The sequence below is a fragment of the Eptesicus fuscus genome, chromosome 7 (genome assembly GCF_027574615.1).
Source record: "Eptesicus fuscus isolate TK198812 chromosome 7, DD_ASM_mEF_20220401, whole genome shotgun sequence".
NCBI classification, from domain to species: domain Eukaryota; kingdom Metazoa; phylum Chordata; class Mammalia; order Chiroptera; family Vespertilionidae; genus Eptesicus; species Eptesicus fuscus.
This window is the reverse complement of record NC_072479.1, coordinates 10,492,485-10,507,910: the sequence shown is the minus strand read 5'-3', so window position 1 is coordinate 10,507,910 and position 15,426 is coordinate 10,492,485. Positions and strand designations below refer to the sequence as shown.

The following is a 15,426-nucleotide window of genomic DNA, read 5'->3' as shown; positions in this document are numbered from 1 at the left end:
TTATACACTGGGGAGCTGTGTGGCCTTGCAGAGGCTATTTCATCTTTCTGGGCCATTATTCTTTACCTGCAAATTGGGATAATAATATATTCCTCGCAGGGCTATAGAGGGAGGTGACGCCAGAGGAATGATGGTGTAAGAGCACCTCTTTTCCTCTCCCCCTGGCATTCCAGCAAGTTAGCCACCTATAATTCAACAAAGAAGTCCCTGCTCAACACAGATGCATGCCTGAGAGACCTGCACATGGAAGCACCTAAAGGTGTGCACTGGGGGATAAAAAGGGAGAGAAGAAGGGAGGAAAGCGCAGACATGGCCACAGACAAGGCCATAGATGCAGCCCTGCAGCACAGCTGGGAACTAGCAGCCTGGCCAGGAGAGGGGAGAAAGCTGGCGGCGGAGGTAGCAGGCACTTCCTTTGGCCTGAAGGAACAGAGAGCTACAGGGGGCAGCCCAGCAGGGCAGTCTGTAAGCTGTGAGCTGCAAGCTTCCAGTAGCAAGAGAGGACATTGACTGAGTTGTGTGGTTGCATGCGAGTGGCGAGAGAGTACAGTGTCTGAATCTTGGGCATGCAGCGAGTAGGGTTGGAGTCACGTGAGCGGCAAGAGTGAACACTGAGTCAACAGACGCCCACCCTCCAGAGCAGTGGGTGCTGCTGTGAGGCTCCCCACTGCTGGGCCGGGTGGTGGTGTTTCAGACAAAGAAAGGAAATCACAGAGCCTTTGCCGCTGCTTAGACTCCCCAAACTTGCCTCCTGTTGCCCATGGAGTTGGCTTCAGGAGCATATTATCTGTAACCCAAGTGCTGTTTCAGTGGAATTGCTGTTTCCCCCTGTGACTGAACTCCAGGAGGGGTGCTTGGGCCAGACCTGCGGAGGTCAGGGGTCACCATTATGGTGAGGACAAAACAAATCCCACCCACAAGCAGTCTGGGGTACTGTCCTCTGGAAGCTGCAGAGGCTCAAATCTGGTAGAGCACAGAGGTAAACATCTTGCAATTCAGCGTCATCTACTGGAACATAGGAAAAAGACCTCCCCAGAGATAAATGTGAAAACAAAGGAGGGCAGCAAATACCATGAAGAAACACATAACACGATGACCAGAAAGAAATGAAAGATCCCCAGAAAGTAGGCTGGAAAACACGGAATTATGTGATATAAATGATAGAAATTTCAAGATTGCAATTGTGAAAATACTCAACGAGATGCGAGAAAATACTGACAGGCAATTCAATGCACTCAGAAAACAAATCAATGAACAAAATGAACATTTCTCCAAGGAAATTGAAACTTTAACCCTTTGTACTCGCTTGCTGTTTTCTTGATTCCTTTATTCTACTCGGGATTTAATTTTTTAAATACCCCAGATTTTACAAAGCACGGCAGTAGAATAAAAAACTGGAGTTTCTTTTCATACAAACTTATTTATTTGTATTTTTTTATATTTCAAATTATTGATACATTCAAAGAGTAATTTTAATCTCAACATCCGAGTGCTAAAGGTTAAAAATGAATATATCAGCATTCCTGGAAATGAAGCAGGCAATTGAGGAGATTAAGAGTGAGCTGTTGAGCATAGAAAACAGAACCAGCCAATTAGAGGAAAGAACTAGAGATATCAAAGATAGGAATCAAGAAATGACACAGAAGGAAGAAGAGAGAGACCTAAGAATAAAGGAAAATGAAAGAGCTCTACAAGACCTTGCTGACTCCATCAGAAGAAGTAACATCAGAATCATAGGCATTGTAGAGGAGGAAGAGAGGGAGCATGGAATGGAGACTCTATTAAAACAAACAGTGGATGAGAACTTCTCAAATCTATGGAAAGAACTAGATCCTCAAATCCAAGAAGCAAACAGAACACCCAGTTACATTAATCCAAAGAGGCCCTCTCCAAGGCACTTGGTGATAAAGCTGTCAAAAATTAATGACAAAGACAAAAGAACACCTGCATACCAGATTCACCAATTATTACTATTTTAACCCACTCATTTTATCATATGGGAAGGATCCATCTGTATCATTGTTTCTGAACCATTTGAGGGTAAGTTACATGCTTGGATACTTTAGTGTTCATTTCCTAAGAATATTCATTTATGCAATCACAGTAGTGTTATCAACTTCAGTAAATTTAACATTGGTTCAATACTTTAATCCATCATTCTGATTCTACTTTATCAGTGGCCCCAATATTTTCCAGTACAGAATCCAGCCCGGGGTCAGGGACAGCACAGAGTTGTCACGTCTCTTTGAGAGCCTTAGTAAGTAGATCCAGCTTTGCTATCAATCTCTCCTTGTCACTGGGCACTCAGAATTCACCTGTAAACTGAGATTGTGGCAACTGCCCCACCCATCTCTTTGTGAGTAAAAGCGCTTTACCAATAAAAAAAAAAATTAATGACAAAGAAAAATTTCTCAAAGCAGCCAGGGAAAAGAAGGAAGTGACCTACAAAGGAAAACCCATTAGAATTTCATCCAACTTCTCAGCAGAAACTCTACGGCCAGAAGAGAGTGGAACCAAATATTCAAACATCTAAAAGAGAGAAGTTACCAGCCACAAATAATATATCCAGCAAAATTATCTTTTAAATCTGAAGGAGAAATAAGAACGTTCCCAGATATACAGAAGCTGAGGCATTGCAGAAAATACTCAAGGAAGTTATTCTACCTGAAATAAAGAACATAAGGTCACAACACTATGAGTAAGAGCACCAAAACCTTACAGCATAAACAGGATACTTTGTGACAACAAAAATATGCAAAGGGAAGAGGGAAAGGTCTGAATTGGCAAAGAAAGATGAAGATCAAATGCACTCAAAAGGGAAAAAACTACGGTATATATGCAACTTCATTTTTTATAAACCTAATGGCAACCACACACAAAAATCCCCCAAACAGGCATACAGCTTAAACAAAGAGGAACAGAAAGATGTATGGAACACCATCAAACAAAAACAGCAGACAGAAGCATAAAGGAAAAGAACCAATGGAGGCACAGAGCTACCAGAAAACAGATAAAACGGCCATAGGAAACCCTCATCCATCAATAATTACCCTAAATGGCCACCGCCGCCGCCGCCTGTGGGCCTGAGTGACGGTTGGGGCGGCACCTGTGCCCCCTGGAAGCGCGATGCCTTGAACCTGGAAACTATGTGAAACAATACTCTTTCTGGATTTCAAAAGACATCATTTCATCATGGGACAACAGATTTCGGATCAGCCAAAGTTGGTTCTTAACAAGTTACCAGAAAAAGTAGCAAAACATGTCACATTGGTTCGAGAAAGTGGCTCAACTTATGAAGAATTTCTTGGGAGAGTAGCTGAACTTAATGATGTAACCGCCAAAGTGGCTTCTGGCCAGGAAAAACATCTTCTCTTTGAGGTACAACCTGGGTCTGATCCTCTGCCTTTTGGAAAGTGGTTGTACGGGTGGTCTGTACCAAGATTAACAAAAGGCGTGGCATTGCAGAAGCATCACGGATCATGAACTTGTACCAGTTCATTCAGCTTTATAAAGACATCACAAGTCAAGCAGCAGAAGTGTTGGCACAGAGCTCCACCTCTGAAGACCCTGATGAAAACTCGTCATCTGTAACATCTTGTCAGGCTAGTCTTTGGATGGGAAGGGTGAAGCAGCTGACTGATGAGGAGGAGGTTGTATCTGCATGGATGGCCGAGCTGACCTCATCCTGCCTTGTACTCACAGCTTTTGTCAGATGTGCATTGATAAATGGAGTGATCGACACAAGAATTGCCCTATTTGTCGCCTGCAGATTACTGGAGCAAATGAATCTTGGGTGGTGTCAGATGCGCCCACTGAAGATGATATGGCTAATTATATTCTTAACATGGCTGATGAGGCATGCGCCCACTGAAGATGATATGGCTAACTATATTCTTAACATGGCTGATGAGGCATGCGCCCACTGAAGATGATATGGCTAACTATATTCTTAACATGGCTGATGAGGCATGCGCCCACTGAAGATGATATGGCTAACTATATTCTTAACATGGCTGATGAGGCATGCGCCCACTGAAGATGATATGGCTAACTATATTCTTAACATGGCTGATGAGGCATGCGCCCACTGAAGATGATATGGCTAACTATATTCTTAACATGGCTGATGAGGCAGGCCAGCCCCACAGACCATGACCTTGAGTGAAGTGTTTTGTTGCTATTCTGGGCTACAAACACTTGGGTCATGGGGAAAGAATGCAGGGATGTTGTGGCGCAGTCAGTGAGAACTCACTTTTCCCCACCCTCTTATTTTCGCTTTTCTGACAATTTGTCCCATTTCTTTTGATAAACGTTTTATGTCTTCCATTTATGGTAAATTAAAATTTGCTACTGTTCTAGACCATTATTTCCCTATTATTTATCTGTTCTAATATAGCTTACTAGAACTAATTGCTCTTGAATCCTTTGCTGCAGTAACAGCAACATTTCCAGAGGCTTCTGAAACACTACTATTTTTCAGGGTAGGAGCATTCTGGAATAAACCATAAACCCTGGCCAAGGTGGCTCAGTGGTTAGAGTGTCCCATGCACCAAAGGGTCTCAGGTTTGATTCCCATTCAGGGCACATACCCAGGTTGTGGGTTTGATCCTCAGTCAGGGCACATATGGGAGGCAACCAGTGGATGTTTCTCACATTGATGTTTATCTCCCTCTCCCTTTCTCTCTCTCTCTTGAATCAATGAAAAATGTATCCTTGTGTGAGGATTAAATAAATAAATAAAATAAACCATGAATGTTAAATAAATAAATAAATAAATAAATAAATAAATAATTACCCTAAATGTAAATGGCCTGACTTCACTAGGAAAGAGGCACGGAGTTGCAGAGTGGATAAAAAAAACAAAACCCAACCATATGCTGCTTACAAGAGATACATCTAAACAGCAAAGACAAAGGTAGATTCAAAGTAAAAGGGTGGAAAATTTCTCTAAGCAAATAACATTCACAAAAAAGCAGGTATAGCCATACTTATATCTGAAAAGATAGATTTCAAGATAACAAAGATAACAAGAGACAAAGATGGACACTTTATAATGATAAAGGGAACAGTACATCAAGAAAGCATAACAATTCTTAATAAATAAGCACCCAACCAGGGAGCACTGAAATATATTAAACAGCTACTCACAGAACTAAAGGGAGAAACAGGTCAAAACACAATCATAATTGGAGGCCTTAATACTCCATTGACAGCTCTAGACAGATCAATCAAACAGAAAATCAATAAAGAAATAGTGGCCTTAAGTGAAACACTAGACCAAATGGGTAAAATTGACATTTACAAAACATTTCATCCCAGAACTTCAGATTATACATTCTTCTCTAGTGCATATGGAACATTCTCAAGTATAGACCATATGTTGGGTAACAGAACTGGCATCAACAAATTTAAAGATTAAAATTATATCAAGCATCTTTTCTGATTATGATGCCTTAAAATTAGAAATCAACTGCAAAAAGGAAGTAAAGAAACCCACAAATACATGGAGATTAAATAACATACTACTAAGAAATGACTGGGTCAAAAAAAAAAAAAAAAGATAAGGTCAAAAGATATATAGATAAATGAGAATGATAATACAACATATCAAAACCTCTGGGATGCAGCAAAAGCAGTAATAAGAGGGAAGTTTATATCATTACAGGCCTATCTCAAGAAAAAGAGAAATCCCAAGTAAACAACCTAGCATCATGTCTTAAAATACTAGAAAAAGTACAACAGCAACCCAAAGTTAGCAGAAGAAAGAATAATAAGAGCAGAATTAAATGAAATAGAGAACAAAAAGACTATACAAAAAATCAATAAAGCAAAGATATGGTTCTTTGAAAAGATTAATAAAATGGGCAAAATCCTGGCTAGACTCACTAAGGAAAAAAAGGAAAAGACCAATATAAACAAAATCATAAATGAGAGAGGAGAAGTCACCACACACATCACAGATATGCAAAGGATCACACTAGAATATTATGAAAGACTTTATGCCACCAAATTCAATAACCTAGAAGGAATGGATAAGTTCCTAGAATTATAGAACCTTTCTAGACTAAATCAGGAAGAATTGGAAAATCTAAATAGACTGATCAGCAGTGAGGAAATTGAAACAACTATAAAAAAAACCTCCCAATACACAAAAGACCCAATGGCTTCACTAAATATTCAAATAGGAAGTAAAACCTATTCTTTTCAAACTCTTCCAAAAAATTGAAGAAGAGGCAATACTTCTTAACACATTCTATAGGGCCAATATTACCCTGATACCAAAACCTGACAAAGACAACACCCACAAAAAAGAAAACTACAGACCAATATCCCCAATGAATACAGATGCAAAAATCCTAAACAAAATACTAACAAATTGAATACACAGTACATCCAAAAAATAATACATCGTAATCAAGTGGGATTCATTACAATAATTCATCACAATCAAGTGGGACAGAAGGATGGTTCAACATTTGCAAATCAATCAACATAATACATCACATTAACAAAAGAAAGGATAAAAATAATATGATCTTATCAATAGATGCAGAAAAAGCATTTGATAAGATACAACATTCATTTATGATTAAAACACTCAATAAAATAAGAATAGAAGGAAAGTACCTCAACATAATAAAGGCCATCTACATTATAAAATGCCAGGGGCTGTCACTACCTAAACGACCAGACAGACGACCGGTCACCAGGAAGTGCATGGAGCACCTCTTGGTCCCTCCCCTGCGGCCCACAGGCTCCTTTCATAGCAAGACTGGCAACCTGTAGGTTGGTGGGGCGGCAGGGGTGGGCGGGGTGAGGAGGGCACAGCAGCTGCAGATCAGGCCCAGAGAGAGGCCTGGAGAGAGAAGCAGGGCCTGATCTGCAGCTGTCATGGAGGCTGTGGATCAGGCCCAGAAAGAGAGGCAGGGCCAGCAGCTGTGGACCAGGCCCAGAGATAGGCCCGGAGAAGCTGACTGGCATAGAAACTGACCAATCAGAAGCTAATCTGGGTGAATTGCCAAGGCAGAATGTAACATGGGGGCTGAGGAGGGGTTTTAAGGGCAACAGCTGTTTGGTCTAAGGTGTAAGAAAGCAGTTCAATTTTTTAATGACTGGTTTGGCAGTATAGTGCATTTGGCTGGCTATCAGTCCAGATACAGGGATTACGTATTTTTGTCTGCCAAGAGCATCTCCTCCTGCTGAAAAAGGCTCCCCCTAATTTAAGCAATCTTATCTTATATAATCTATCTATACTAATAAAAGGGTAATATGCTAATTAGACCAGGTCTACTGGCCATCTTCCGGAGGTCCAACTTCTTTCCGGACAAAGCCATGGTGGTGGGGGCCAAGGCAGAGGCAGTTAGGGGAGAGCAGTTGGGGGTGAGATCAGGCTGGCAGGGGTTTAGGGGTGATCATGCCGGCAGGGGAGGGCAGTTGGGGGCGACCAGGCCTCCAGGGGAGGGCAGTTGGGGGCGAGTTTAGACCGGCAGGGGAGGGCTGATAGGGGCGAGATCAGGCCACAGGGGAGAGTAGTTGGGGGTGACCAGGCCAGCAGGGGAGGGCAGTTGGGGGCAACCAGGACAGCAGGGGAGGGCATTTAGGGGCGATCAGGCTGGCAGGGGAGAGCAGTTGGGGGCAATCAGGCTGGCAGGGGAGTAGTTAGGGGTGATCAGGCAGGCAGGCAGAGGTGATTAGGGGCAATCAGGCAGGCAGGTGAGCGATTAGGAGCCAGCGGTCCCAGATTGCAAGGGGTCCCCGATTGGAGAGGGTGCAGGCTGGGCTGACGGCCCCAATCGGCCCCACAGACCAGGCCAAGGGACCCCCCTCCCGCCCGTACATGAATTTTGTGCACCGGGCCTCTAGTATATGATAAACCCTCAGTTAATATACTCAATGGTGAAAAACTGAAAGCTTTTCCCCTAAGATCAGGAACCACACAAGGATGTCCACTCTCACCACTCTTATTCAACATAGTGCTGGAAGTCCTAGCCAGAGCAATAAGGCAATAGAAAGAAATAAAATGCATCCAAATAGGGAAAGAAGAAGTCAAACTGTCACTTTTTGTAGATGACATGATTCTGTATATAGAAATCCCTGAAGACTCTACTAAAAAACTATTAGAAACAATAAACATATACAGTCAAGTTGCAGGATACAAAATCAATGTGCAAAAATCCATTTTCTTCCTGTATACTAACAACAAAACTTCAGAAAAAGAAATAGAAAAAACAATTCCTTTTGCAATAGCAACCAAAAGAATAAAGTACCTAGGAATAAACTTAACAAAGAATGTGAAAGACCTATATACTGAAAATTACAAAGTATTATTAAAAGAGATTGAAAAAGACACAACAAAATGGAAAAATATCCCATGTTCATGGATTGGAGGAATCAACATAATTAAAATAGCCTTATTACCTGAAGCAATATACAGATTTAATGCAATCCCCATCACAATCCCAGTGTCATTTTTTAAAGAAATAGAACAAGAAATCATCAGATTTGTATGGAATCACAAAAGACCCAGAATAGCCAAAGCAATCCTGAGGGAAAAAAATGAAGCTAGAGGTATCACACTACCTGACTCCAAATTATACTACAGAGCTATGATAATCAAAGCAGCATGGTATTGGTAGAGAAACAGACACACAGATCAATGGAACAGAATAGAGAGCCCAGCAATAAAATCACACATATATGGACAGATAATTTTGGACAAAGGAGCCAGAAATGCACATTGGAGTAAAGATAGTCTCTTCAATAAATTGTGCTGGGAAAACTGGAAAGCCACATGCAAATGAATGAAACTGGGTTACCGCTTGTCCCTATGTACAAAAATTAATTCAAAATGGATCAAAGACCTAAACATAAGACCGGAAACAATAAGTTACATAGAAGAAAGTATAGGTATCAAACTTGACCCCAAAGGCAAGGGAGGAAAAGGTAAAAATGAATGAATGGGAGCTTCTGCGCAGCAAAAGAAACGGACATCAAAGAGGCAGCCAACCAGGTGGGAGATGATATTTGCAAACAGTAGCTCTAACAGAGGTTTAATTTCGAAAATATATAAAGAACTCGTAAAACTCAACACCAAACAAACTAACAAACAACCCAATCAAAAAGTGGGCAGAACCCTGGCTGGTTTAGCTAAGTGGATAGAGCGTCGGTCTGCGGACCAGAAGGTTCAGGGTTCGATTCCAGTCGAGGGCACATCCATAGGTTGCGGGCTCGATCCCTAGCAGGGGTGTGCAGGAGGCAGCCGATCAGTAATTCTCTCTCATCATTGATGTTTCCATCTAACTCTCCCTCTACCTTCCTCTCTGAAGTTAATAATAATAAAAAAAAGTGGGTAGAGGACTTGAAAATATACCTCTCCCAAGAAGGCATACAAACAGCCAATAGATTTATGAAAAGACTAGAGGTCTGGTGCATGATACTGTGCACGGGTGGGGTCCCTTGGCCTGGTCTGAGGGGCCGATTGGGGCTGTCTTGCCCAGTCCCGATCAGGGCCCATCGGGGTCGGCTGGCCAGGGGAAGGGACCACGGGAGGTTGGCCGGCAGCCAGAGGTTGGCTGTGGGAGTTCACTGACTACCAGGGGGCAGCTCCTGCATTGAGTGTCTTCCCCCTGGTGGTCAGTGCGTGTCATAGCAACCTGTTATTCGGTTGACCAGTTGTAATCATCGCTTAGGCTTTTATATATATAGACTAGAGGCCCAGTGCATGAAATCTGTGCATGGGGGGTGTGTCCCTCAGCCCAGCCTGCACCCTCTCCAATCTGGGACCCCTCGAGGGATGTCCGACTGTCCATTTAGGCCCGATCCCACTGGGCCTAAACAGGCAGTCGGACATCCCTTTCTCACAATTCAGGACTGCTGGCTCCCAACCGCTCACCTGCCTGCCTGCTTGATTGCCCCTAACCACTCCCTGCCAGCCTGATCGATACCTAACTGCTCCCCTGCTGGCCTGATTGCCCCTAAATGCCCTCCCCTGCCAGCCTGGTCACCTCTAACTGCCCTCCCCTGCCAGCCTGGTCACCCCTAACTACACTCCCCTGCTGGCCTGATTGTCCACAACTGCCCTCCCCTGCTGGCCATCTTGTGGCGGTCATCTTGTGTCCACATGGGGGTAGCCATCTTGTGTGTTGGAGTGATGGTCAATTTGCATATTACCTCTTTATTATATAGGATGTTCAACCTTGAGATAAAAGATGGCAGTGGAGTAAATGGCTGCTGCACAGACACGCTCCCAGGACCAAACTGGAATTACAAGTAAAATATGGAAAAACTTCCTGAATCATCAATTGAAGACTCACTGGAGAGAACCCTGACAACCAAGGACACTAATTGGAGACTGCCTGGAGACTGGTAGGAGGAGCAGAGGCACGAAAGGGCTGCCTGGCCTCCCACAGACCACAGCTGAAGTTCCATAGAGAGAGATCTCAGCTGTGGGGGGTTGCCACTTAGAACTCTGGAGTCTAATCCCCAAGCTGGGCCTCCCGGCAGGGAACACCAGAACTAAAAAGGGTACCCAAAAAACATCTGGCTGTGAAAAGCAGTGGAGTTGCTGTCTGCGAGGGAGAAATGGCTGGAAACGCAGGAACCCTCTTTTATTTGTTGTTGTTATTCTTTTTTTAAAAAATATTTATTGTTTAAGGTATTACAAATAGTAATACATATGTCTCCTTTTTTCCCCCCCGTTGACCTCCCCCTGGCCTCCCCCCCCCCCCCGGCACTTGCCTCATTCCCCTCCCCACACCCTGCCCTGTGTCTTGCGTCTATTGGTTGTGCTTATATGCATGCATACAAGTCCTTCAGTTGCTCTCTTACCCTCCCACCCCTCTCCTACCTTCCCCATGTAGTTTGAAAGTCTGTTCAATGCTTCTTTGCCTCTATCTATTTTTGTTCAACAGTTTATAATGTTCTTTATATTCCATAAATGAGTGAGATCATGTGGTATTTATCTTTCACTGACTGGCTTATTTCACTTAGTATAAAGCTCTCCAGTTCCATCCATGCTGTTGCAAATGGTAAGAATTCCTTCTTTTTTACAGCAGCGTAGTATTTCATTGTGTAGATGTACCACAGTTTTCTAATCCACTCATCTGCTGATGGACATTTAGGCTGTTTCCCAATCTTAGCTATTGTAAATTGTGCTGCTATGAACATAGGGGTGCATATATCCTTTCTGATTGGTATTTCTGTTCTTTTGGGATATTTCCTAGAAGTGGAATTACTGGGTCAAATGGCAGTTCCATTTTTAATTTTTTGAGGAAATGCCATACTGTTTTCCATAGTAGTTGCATCAGTCTGCATTCCCACCAGCAGTGAAGAAAGGTTCCCTTTTCTCCACATCCTCGCCAGCACTTGTCGCTTGTTGATTTGTTGATGATAGCCATTCTGACAAGTATGAGATGGTACCTCATTGTTGTTTTGATTTGCATCTCTCAGATGATTAGTGACTTTGAGCATGTTTTCATATGTCTCTTGGCTTTCTGAATGTGTCTTTTGAAAAGTGTCTATTTAGGTCCTTTGCCCATTTTTTGATTGGATTGATTATCTTCCTTTTGTTAAGTTGTATGAGTTCCCTGTATTTGTTGGAGATTAAACCCTTATTGGAGATAACATTGGCAAATATGTTCTCCCATGCAGTGGGCTTCCTTGTTGTTTTGTTGATGGTTTCTTTTGCTGTGCAGAAGCTTTTTATTTTGATGAAGTCCATTTGTTTATTTTCTCTTTAGTTACCATTGCCCTAGGAGCTGTATCAGTAAAGATATTGCTATGACATATGTCTGCTATTTTGCTGCCTATGGCTTCTTCTAAGATTTTTATGGTTTCCCATCTTACATTTAAGTCCTTTATTCATTTTGAGTTTATTTTTGTGTATGGTGTAAGTTGGTGGTCTAGTTTCATTTTTTTGCAAGTATCTGTCCAGTTTTCCCAATACCATTTATTGAAGAGACTGTCTTGTCTCCATTGTATGCTCTTGCCTCCTTTGTCAAATATTAATTGAGCATACTGGCTTGTGTTGATTTCTGGGTTCTCTGTTCTTGTGCCAGTACCAGGCAGTTTTGAGAACAGTGGCTTTGTAGTATAGCTTGATATCTGGTATTGTGATCCCTCCAACATTGTTCTTCTTTCTCAAGATTGCTGTGGGAGTACACTGACCACCAGGGGTCAGCTCCTGCATTGAGTGTCTTCCCCCTGGTGGTCAGTGCGTGTCATAGCAACCTGTTATTCAGTTGACCAGTTGTAATCGTTGCTTAGGCTTTTATATATATAGAATAGAGGCCCAGTGCACGAAATCTGTGCATGGGGATGTGTGTCCCTCAGCCCAGCCTGCACCCTTTTTGGGGTCTTTTTTTATTCCAGATGAATTTTTGGAGAATTTGTTCTAGGTCTTTGAAGTATGCCATTGGCATTTTAATGGGGATTGCATTGAATTTATAGATTGCCTTGGGTAGTATGGACATTTTAATGATGTTGATTCTACCAATCCATGAACATGGTATATTCTTCCATTTGTTCATGACTTCTTCTATTTCTTTTTTTAGCTTCTTGAAGTTTTCTGAGTACAGGTCCTTTGTCTCCTTGGTTAAGTTTATTCCTAGGTATCTTAATTTTTTTCATTGCAATGGTAAATGAGATTGCTTTTTAAATTTCTCTTTCTGTGAGTTCATTATTGGTGTATAGAAAAGCCATAGACTTCTGGGTGTTAATTTTGTATCCTGCTACATTGCCGAATTCATTTATTAAGTCTAAAAATTTTCTGATGGAGTCTTTGGGGTTTTCTATATACAATATCATTTCATCTGCGAATAAGGACAGTTTTACTTCTTCTTTTCCATTTTGGATGCATTTTATTTCTTCTTCTTGTCTGATCACAGTGGCTAGTATCTCCAGTACTATGTTGAACAGAAGTGGTGAAAGTGGGCATCCCTGTCTTGTTCCTGTTCTTAGGGGAAATGGTTTTAGTTTTTGCCCATTGAGTATGATATAGGCTGTGGATTTGTCATATATGGCTTTTATTATGTTGAGGTATGATCCTTCTATTCCCACCTTGCTGAGAGTTTTTATCAAGGAAGAGTGTTGGATTTTGTCAAATGCTTTTTCTGCATCAATGGATATGATTATATGGTTTTTATCTCTCAGTTTGTTTATGTGGTGTATCACATTTATTGATTTGTGGATATTGTACCATCCTTGCATCCCTGGAATAAATCCACTTGGTCATGGTGTATGATCTTTCTAATGTAATGCTGGATTTGATTTGCTAGAATTTTGTTGAGTATTTTGGCATCTATGTTCATGAGGGTTATTGGCATGTGATTCTCTTTCTTTGTATTGTCTTTATCTGGTTTTGGGATTAGGGTAATGCTGGCTTCATAGAAAGAGCCTGGAAGTGCTCTTTCCTCTAGAATTTTTTGGAATAGTCTGAGGAAGATAGGTTTTATTTCTTCTTTGAATGTTTGATAAAACTCCCCTGTAAAGCCATCTCATACAGGGCTTTTTTTTTGTTTGTTGTTGTTGTTGGAAGTTTTTTGATTATTGCTTCTATTTCCTCCATAGTTATCGGCCTATTCAGATTTTTTTATTCCTCCTGGTTGAGTTTTGGAAGTTCTTATTTTTCTAGGAATATATCCATTTCTTCTAGGTTGACCAGTTTGTTGGAGTAGAGTTGCTCATAGTATTTTTTTATGATTCTTTGTATTTCTGTGGGGTCTGTTGTTATTTCACCTCTTTCATTTCTGATTTTGTTTATTTGGGTCCTCTCTCTTTGCTTCTAGGTGAGCCTGGCTAGAGGTTCATCAATCTTGTTTATCCTTTCAAAGAGCCAGCTCTTGGTTTCATTGATCTTTTGTATTGTTTTTTTTTGGTCTCTATGTCATTTATTTCTGCTTTGATCTTTATTATTTCCTTTCTCCTGCTCACACTGGGCTTTTATTGTTGCTCTCTTTCTAATTCTTCAAGTTTCAGAGTTAGATGGTTTATTACCAGTTTTTCTTGTTTTTTGAGGTAGGCTTGTAATGCTATGAACTTCCCTCTCAGGATTGCTTTCACTGTGTCCCAAAGATTTTGGATTGTTGTGTTTTCATTGTTGTTTGTTTCCAGGATGGCTTTTTTATTTCTTCTTTGATCTCTTTGGTAACCCACTCATTGTTTAATAGCATGCTATTCAGCCTCCAAGTGTTTGAATTTTTGTGGTTGTTTTTACTGTAGTTGATTTTTAATTTTATGTCATGTGATCTGAGAAGATACTTGATATTATTTCAATCCTCTTGAATTTGGAGAGATTTTGCATGTGTCCCAATATGTGGTCTATCTTTGAAAATGTCCCATGTGCACTTGAGAAGAATGTATATTCTATAGTTTTGGGGTGGAATGTTCTAAAGATGTTGATTAAGTCTATCTGATCTAGTGAGTCATTTAGGATTGATGTTTCTTTGCTAATTTTTTCTCTAGAGGACTTATCCAGTGATGTTAATTGGGTATTAAAGTCTCCTACTATGATTGTGTTGCTGTCAATCTCTCCGCTGATATCTTGCAGAAGTTTTTTTTATGTATTTGGGTGTTCCTGCATTGGGTGCATATATGTGTACCAGAGTTATATCCTCTTTTTGTTTCGATCCCTTTAGAATTATGAAGTGGCCTTTCTTGTCTCTTGTTATGGTCTTTACTTTGAGGTCTATTTTGTCAGATATAAGTATTGCTACCCCAGCTTTTTTTTAAATTTCCATTTGCCTGATAGATATTTTTCCATCTCTTCACTTTCAATCGTGTGGGTCCCTTGTTCTGAGGTGGGTCTCCTGTAGACAGCAACTATATGGGTCATGTTTTCTTATCCATTCAGTCACTCGATTTCTTTTGATTGGAGCATTTAATCCATTTACGTTTAGTGTTATTATTGATAGGTACTTGTTTGTAGCTATTTCTGTGCTTTTAAGCCTGTGTTCCTCCCTCCCTTCCTATTTCTTCTTTTTATAGCACTCCCTTTAGCATTTCTTGCATTGCTGGCTTGGTAGTGATAAATTCCATAAGCCTTTTTTTTTTCTGCGAAGCTCCTGATTTCCCCTTCAATTTTGATTGATAGTCTTGCTGGATAGAGTATTCTTGGATTCAGTCCTTTGCTTTGAATCACTTTGTATACTTTCTTCCATTCCCTTGTAGCTTGACGTGTTTCTGTTGAGAAATCATTTGATAATCTAATGGGGGATCCTTTGTAGGTAACTCTCTGTCACTCTCTTGCAGCCTTTAAGATTCTCTCTTTGTCGTTAACATTTGCCATTGTAATTATGACGTGTCTTGGTGTGGGTCTTTTGGGATTCATCTTGCTTGGGACTCTCTGTACTTGTGTAACTTTTTTCTTTCCCATGTCAGGGAAGTTTTTTGTTATTATTTCTTCAAACAGATTTTCTAATCCTTGCTGAT

The 15,426-nt window shown here is 41.1% G+C and overlaps 1 protein-coding gene and 1 pseudogene across 1 annotated transcript in view; one reads left to right on the top strand and one right to left on the bottom strand.

The window, feature by feature from the left end:
* FLT1 (fms related receptor tyrosine kinase 1) overlaps positions 1-15,426 on the bottom strand; it is a 218,462-nt gene that overhangs the window by 33,116 nt on the left and 169,920 nt on the right. The window lies entirely within an intron of this gene.
* Positions 3,139-3,871, top strand: LOC129149881 (RING finger protein 141-like; annotated as a pseudogene).